The sequence below is a fragment of the Kogia breviceps genome, chromosome 7 (genome assembly GCF_026419965.1).
Source record: "Kogia breviceps isolate mKogBre1 chromosome 7, mKogBre1 haplotype 1, whole genome shotgun sequence".
Classification (NCBI taxonomy): Eukaryota; Metazoa; Chordata; class Mammalia; order Artiodactyla; family Physeteridae; genus Kogia; species Kogia breviceps.
This window is the reverse complement of record NC_081316.1, coordinates 79,697,602-79,706,020: the sequence shown is the minus strand read 5'-3', so window position 1 is coordinate 79,706,020 and position 8,419 is coordinate 79,697,602.

The following is an 8,419-nucleotide window of genomic DNA, read 5'->3' as shown; positions in this document are numbered from 1 at the left end:
GTTCCTTTGCCAATTTTCCGCGTCAAACTCAGCAGCCTATGAGATCAGCCATGGTTGATTCTGAGACCCAATTTAGTGCAGGGCTGGGCACTGATAATGCAGTGGGCTCTGCACTTTCCTGCAAGATGAGCGACCTCTCCTGGCTCCAGGCTGCAGATGGTGGTTTCTCATAAAAAACCCTGGGTTTTCTTGGCAAGCTCTTATCCTTCAGTACTTCAGCAGGCAGTCTCTCATCACTATTTCCACACACCCCATTTAGAGTTAGAAGCAGATGGTGGGAACTGGTGGAGGAGAAGTGGAATTCCTCGTCTGAAACTGCTATACAAGTCGGAAAAATTTTTTAAACGAGCGGTGTTCTGTCTCTCGCCTAAACACACAGACATGTGCACACACAAAGTGCTACTTAAGGCAGTGATTTCGGTTTTTCTTTGTAGTCTCTGCACCTTGTACTTTTCCTGATACTTCAATGTTTACTGAATAAGCAAATAAATGCACATCCTGCCTGTGTGGAAAATAACCAGGAAATCCTCCAACTGAAGCCCAGTTCCAAATGATTTTCTTGTTGGGACTGATACTCTTTGGCTCTTCATACCAATGTCAGGGCTCAGGCCATGGTTGAAATTCTGAAGGGTGAGGCCCAGAAAATTCCTGAAACAAATGGGACCATGAGCAAAAAAAGAAGAAAAGAGGCAGCTGAGGTCTGAGCTGTACCCCGTGTCTCACCAGGATCTGTAGGCATGGCTGCCTAACAGAGTAGTAAATGGATTAATTGAAACAAGCCACTTTAAACATTTATTGAGCATTCACTTTTTGCACTTTGTGCTGGCTGCTGGAATTACAACCATAGGCCACAGACTGTTTAAGGAAGTCAAAATCAAGTTAGTTGTACAGTGGGCCCTTAAATATTGCAGGGACCAACTGTACAGTCAAAAATATGTGTATAACTTTTGACTCCCCCAAACCTTAACTGCTAGTAGCCTACAGTTGTCCTTAAGTCTTACCAATAACATAAAACAGTCGATTAATACATATTTTGTTTGTATTATACGCTTATAAAAAAGTAAACTAGAGAAAAAAATGTTAGTAAGAAAATTATAAGGAAGAGAAAATGCATTTACTATACTATATCAACATCATAACTTTACATCTTCTGTTTATAAGATGAATCAGTCTATCAGTACATGCATCAATATTGTCTTATATGATACAAAACACTGTAGATGTTATAGATATTATTAACACTAGAAATAAAAAATGAAAAGATAATGTGAAAAAGAAATTAATATTTGTAGTTATAATAATTCATACATTGATAACAAAGAAGCAGCAATATGATTGCTTTGTGGTAGCCTAGTATAATTAATATGATTGCTTTACCATAGCCTAGCCTATACACTAATGAATGAATCATTATAAAATATTTATGGCATATAGTATTATAGTCGTATTAATAATATAGTATTGGAAACACTTTCATTTTTTAAAAAACAACTTAAATGTGATAGGCTGATATACAATTTCTCCATTTATGAGAGAGACAGGTATATTATATGATAATGTAATTCTTTGAAAGTAAAGTTGTAAAACAGTAAGAAAATGAACACATTAATTTTATATTAAATATCACTCACCTTATGCCTATATAAGGATAGACTAGTATCTACATAGAATTTATGCATTCATGATATACCTAACTTTTTCTTATTTTTTCAATATTTCCAGGCTACATGGTTCATCTGTGAGATTTTTCAAATTGTTGCAAATCTCCAAAACATTTTCTGATATATTTATTGAAAAACATCTGCATATAAGTGGACCCACACAATTCAAACCTGTGTTGTTCAAGGGTCGATTGCACTTCTCTGGAGCTTCTGTGAAGTTAAAGCAGTTAAAGGGGAGATCTCTTTCATTTGTAACTTGGCAATTTGTCCATAACTATGATTAACTCTCAAGGGCCTTGGCAAAAGGGCACCTTAGTATTCCTGGGAGAGGGGGTTTGTGTTCCTGAGGAGAAAGCTGGACAGATCACTCTTGAAGACAAATCAGTCCAGTGCACAAGCACAATGGCTCTTCTTCCTGGCCTCCATCAGGGTGCTTTGTTTGCTGTGAGAGGCAGACAGCTGTGTCCAGGTGAGGCTCTGTCTTGAATATAGCCCATGACTGTAACTACAGATTCCAGCCCTCTACCTGAATCCAAGAGGGACCAGGACAATAAGTTGAGTGGCTAACTGTGGGATGAGCTCTATCTGTGCTAAGGGAGAGGAGTGGCACGGAATGGAGTCCCAGCTTCCCGTGGTGATAACCTGCTTGATAAGACACACTTTATTGACTTCCTTTTCTTCCATTTCTCACTTGTCAACACTCCTAATATTTCATCCTGGGATCACCTCCCAGATAAGCTGCTTGAACTCAGATCCATTTTTCCAGTTTGTTTCTGGGACACCCACACTAAGACAAGTCAGATTATTTGCTAAGACAATTCTTAAATAATTTCTCCATGTTATCATAGTAATTATGAAAATGTGATATTGGTGCAGGGTACCACTGGGCCAATGAATAGAAAAAAAGCTCAGAAGCACACCCATTCATATATGACCAGTTGTTATATGACAAAGGCAGCACTATAGAGCAATGAGGAAAGAAGGATTTTTTTTTTTTTTTTTTTTTTTTTTTTTTGCGGTACGCGGGCCTCTCACTGTTGTGGCCTCTCCCGTTGCAGAGCAGACTCTGGACGCGCAGGCTCAGCAGCCATGGCACACGGGCCTAGCCGCTCCGCGGCATGTGGGATCTTCCCAGACCAGGGCATGAACCCGTGTCCCCTGCATCGGCAGACGGACTCAACCACTGTGCCACCAGGGAAGCCCAAGAAGGATATTTTTAATAAATGGTACTGGAGACACCAAATATCCATATGGAAAAAAGTGAAACACCCTAAAAATGAACCCTAACCTCATATCACTCACATATGGATTGTAGATATAACTATAAAAGTCAAAGCAATTAAACTTCCCAGAGTAATTTAAAAGAATATTTTCATGACCTCACGTAGATATTGATTCCTTAATGCCAGCAAATTAATCCATGAATAATTATTGAGTGCCTGCTATGTAACAGGCACTCTTTCAAGTGATCGAAATATATCAGTGAACAAAACAGAAAAATGCTTTTGTGGAGCTTACATGCTAGCTGGTATATTTTGGCATTACTTTGTAGGCATATCTGTCTAGATGCATACAGGATAGTTTATTTTTTATTGGAATTCAGAAATTTCATCTGAAATTAAGTATACATCTTTTATTTTATGAATGAGTGAGCATGTTATATCTTAAGACAGATTTTGGGCTTTTGGAAATTTTCTCCTAGTTATTTCCTTGATTGTTGATTTTACTCCATTGCTCCATCCCCTCCTTCCTTTCCTCCTGGAATGCCTGTATTTTCCCCTCCATGTCTCTTACATTTTCTTGCCTAAGAGTCTGTATATTTGCTGAAAAAGCAAAGAACTGTGCATGGCCACCTCGAGAGATTCTCCTAGAATGTTGTGCAGAGAGACAACGGATACCCTGTTTCTATTCAGTGATTTGGTTTTGTTGTTGCTATTGTTGTTGTGTTTTACACCTTAGGGATTAAGTGATTCAAGAAAATACTCCTATCTCTTCCCACTCTTGGTTAAGAACCAACCAAGATTTCCCCATAAAATTTGTACACTCTGTTTTATTGTTATTATTTCAAATAATTCGTATTTTCTTGCACATTGCTTTTATTCAGTAGCAATCTGTTCCTGTTTTAACACAACATGATTTTCTCAGCTCTCACTGATGCTATGGATTTTTTTTTCTAAGTTCTCCCATTTCTGCCCTGTTTCCTACTGGGCATTTGATCTGATTTCTCATATTTATTCCCTTTCTTCAAGCTCTGATATTTTCCACATTACTTGCTTCCTTTGTTTGCTCATGGTTATGAGAGATGATTTGATAAGTCACTGTTCTTAGCTGATGTAGGTTCTCATGGAGTTCTGCCTCCTTCTCAGTGAACAGTAGATTGGGCGTCATCTTAGGAAGGTTATAAGGAATGGCACAGGTCAGCTGGCCAGCCCGTACTCTTAAGTAAGGTAAGACCCATGGAGACATGAGGCAGAGCTCTTTCCACAGGTGCCAAATACTGGAGGCTCCAAAGTGAGGGCCTCTCAGCATGGTTTCATGAAAGCTTTCCTTCATGGTAGGTTAGTTGCCTTCCACCTTACTCTGTACAGACTCACAGGAATCCCAAATTTTAGAAAGAACTTTTGCTCTCTTTTGTGTGACAGGATTGTAGATTCTTACTGAATTTTATTTTATTTGAATTTTTTGACACACAAAATTAGAATTGAAGATGTGTTGCCATATTCCCAGAACACTCCTGAATGCAATGTTGAATCCTTTCTTCTTCTTCTTTCTTTCTTTCTTTGGCTGCGTTGGGTCTTTGTTGCTGCGCACAGGCTTTCTCTAGTTGTACTGAGCCGGGGCTACTCTTCTTTGCGCTGTGCAGGTTTGTCTTTTCTCACTGCAGTGGCTTCTCTTGTTATGGAGCACAGGCTCTAGGCACACGGGCTTTAGTAGTTGTGGCACACAGGCTCAGTTGTTGTGGCTTGTGAGCTTTAGAGCACAAGCTCAGTAGTCATGGCACACGGGCTTAGTTGCTCCACAGCATGTGGGATCTTCCCAGACCAGGGCTCAAACCTGTGTCCCCTGCATTGGCAGGCAGAATTCTAAACCACTGTGCCACCAGGGAAGTCCTCTTGTTATTATTTTATAATGGACTTCTTTTTGCTACATAGCCTTGTATGGTCCCAAGATAGATAGATAGAAATATCAGGTGCAATCCTAGCACTGAAGATACAGTGATGATCAAGATCCTCCTTGCTGTCACTTGAGTTTGAGTTGAACAGGCATAATACAAAAGAAACAGTCAGTAAAATAAAAAGACAACTTATGGAACAGGAAAAAATATTTGCAAATCATCTATCTGATAAAGAGTAATATCCAAAATATATAAGGAACTCATACAACTCAATAGCAAAAAACAAAAACAAAAACAATCCCATTAAAAAGGACTTGGGCAAAGGACTTAAAAGACATTTTTCCCAAGAAAATATACAAATGGACAAGAGGTAATGAAAAGATGCTCAACATCACTAATCATAAGGAGATGTAATGAGATAATACCTTACATCCATTGGGTTGGCTATTATCAAAAAGACAAGAGATCAGTGTTGACAGGATGTGAAGAAAAGAAACACTTGTGTACTGTTAGTGGGAATGTACATTAGTACAGCCACGATGGAAAACAGCATGGAGGTTCCTCAAAGATTAAAAAAGGAATAGAATTACCATATGATCCAGAAGTACCACTTCTGGGTATATATCTGAAGAAAATAAAATACTATCTCAAAAAGATATCTGCACTGCCACATTCATAGCAGCATTATTTACAATAGCCAAGAAATGAAAACCACCTAAATGTCCACTGACTAATGAATAAAGCAAATAGGCTTTCATTTCTATTCATTGGCCCAATTTTCTACCTTACACCAATATCATAATTACTATAGCTTTATAATAAGTCTTGATATTTGATATAGCAAGTCTTCCCACATTGGTCCAGTTCTTTAAGAGTGTTGTGGTTATTTTCAGCAATTTACATTTCACTATAAATTTTTAATTAAACTTATCAAGTTCTACAAAATGGCCTGTTAGGATATTTATGAGATTACATTGAATCTGTAGAAAAATTAGGGGAGTTAATTAAATTCTTCAATTAAATACTTAATATTATTGAGTTTTCCAATAAAAGAACATAGTTTATTCTTCCATTATTTAGATCTTCTTCAGTTTCTCTTAGGGATTCCTTCTGGCTTCCTGTGTAGAAGTTTCTCTATATCCTTTACTGGATTTATTCTTAGATATGTGATTTTTCTCTCTTATTGTAAATGCTGTTTTAATAAAACCATGTCTATTTTATAAAGAAATATACTGGAATTTTGTATATTGACTTTGTAATTTGCAATCTCTTTTTACTTATTAATTCTAATTATTTATTGATGGATTCTTCTGGATTTGTATACATATTCAGTCACTAATTCACAAATAATGATTATATTCAGTTGGCCAAAAAATTCGTTTGGGTTTTCCGTAACAGCTTATGGAAAAACCCAAACGAACTTTTTGGCCAACCCAATATAATTTTTTTCTAACTTTCATGCTATATATTTCTTTTTCTTGCCTTAATACAAGTTATTAACGTAAAGAATCATTTCTAAAGCCATATTCTCTTTCATGAGGGCTGTCTGTGGCTTTGTATGGCCATGTCCATCAGTGTTTCCTGACAAAAAGCAATGGAATTATTCATCTGGAAAAGGAATTTGGATACCCTTGGAAACAAGAGAACATTTTCTTACAGGAAAGATTTCCTTGTAGAAACAGTACCTACAGTGGAATCTAAGAATGGTTAATATGTAGAGGAGGGAAACAAAGAGGTTGACTATTCCAGACAAAGCAAGTGCTTGGAAGTGGGTGTAAGAAAAGAGAACTTTCATTTGAGGAACTGAAAGAATGCCAGTGTAGGATCATATTGAGGGACAGTTGGTGGGTCATGAGATGGGGCTAGGGAATCATTATCAGCAAGTTCATATAACTGAGCATCTCCTAAGCCAAGAATTTGAGTATATCCCTGGCCAGAAGTCTCCATTATTGGCTGGACCTTTTAACACTCTGTTTATGTTGAATGATTTTTTCCTTATTTCTTGTGAAAAATATTGAAACAAAAATATAGGGATATACTATTATTTTAGAAGTTCACCTTATGCAGTAAGATACTATTCTTGTGACTGTAACAAGTGAAAAAATGCTTGAAAAATTCCCATGAAAAATCTTCATTCAAAAATTGTGCCAACTTGGTGCTTGATGTTACTAATAAAAATTTAAGGGGACTAGCCCATTAAACATGACTCAGTTGAAGTAACTGAACTGTGAGTTATGAGTGAACATCAATAAGAGGACCAATAATTTCTATATTAAGAGTGAATGAAAGAAGGCTCTGTAAACCTCCCCTTTTAAATGTACACATCAGTGTCCATCCCCCCCTACAAAAATAGGAGGATATGATCTGTTTGGAACTATGAAGAATAATTAATTAATCTCATAACGTTAAAGTCTTTAAGTGAAACAAAGGGAAAAAAAGTAAAGTGATTACATCAACATTAGGGCCCAGAATAGATCTTCCTAAGGAAGGTTGTTTAAACAGATATCTGAAAGCTAAGAATTAATAAAAACAGGAAGTAAGATGAGTATTTTTACCATGGGGAAAAACATATGCGAAAGCTGAAGGGTGATAGAAAGCATGGCACGTTGAAGCAGGGGGATAATTTCAGTGTGCCTGCTACTTGGCATGCAAAAAGGGAGGTAGAATGGTTGAAGATAGGATGGAAATGTGCACTGAGATGGCACAAGAAGGTTGAAGAATTGGGTTATAGAGTGTGAACTTCAACTTTTCATTCTAAAGTCAATGGGGAAATGCTATGAACTGATTTGTGTTTGGAAGATCACACTGGCTACGGTGTGGACAGTGAATTGGTAGGAAAGATCTTCAATGAGGCTGACCAGTGAACAAGTTATTCTGATGGTCTAGGCAAGAGATTATCTTGGTTAGGAGGCAAAGGGGATGGAGAAAAATAATCTGATTCATGAGATATCCAGGATGTAAATTAAAGAGAACTTGGTGACTGATTGGATGGGATCAGAGAGAGGTAAGAGAGAGGGAGAAGGCAGAGATGAAAGCTTCTAGGTTCCTGCCTGGGGCAACAGAGTCATTTCTGTGACAGGGAACAGAAAACACAGATTGGGGGTATAGACTGCAGATCAGAGATAATGAACTTAGTTGGAGGCACTGAGTTTGAGGTGCCTGAAGAATGCCTAAATAGTGATGTCCAATAGACATTACCATGTCTGGAGTTCAGGATATTGGTTTTGCCTGTTTGGGTGATGCTATGGTAGCAATTAAGATTTCTCATGGTCACTATATAGAGGGGGAAGGACAGAGGGTCTACCTGGGTCACAGCATTGATGAACTCCACTAGGAATTTGAGAAATAAAGGACAGGGAGCCTCTCTACTAACTCCATCCTGTTGACACTTACTTATGTTTAATCTCCTTAAGCTCCAAAATACAAATTTAACAACTCTCCTTAGAGCTATCAATTCTTCATGTATTGCCCATTTCACTCCTTCTCTTCACGTACAAACTTTTCAAAATAGCGGTCTACATCCCTTTCTCCATTTCTTCCCAACTCACTCACTCCTCACTCTGCTGCATTCAGGACTCCATTCCTACCAACGCACCTCAACAGTTCTTCCCAAGGTAACCAGTGGCTTTTTATTTTCAGTCCT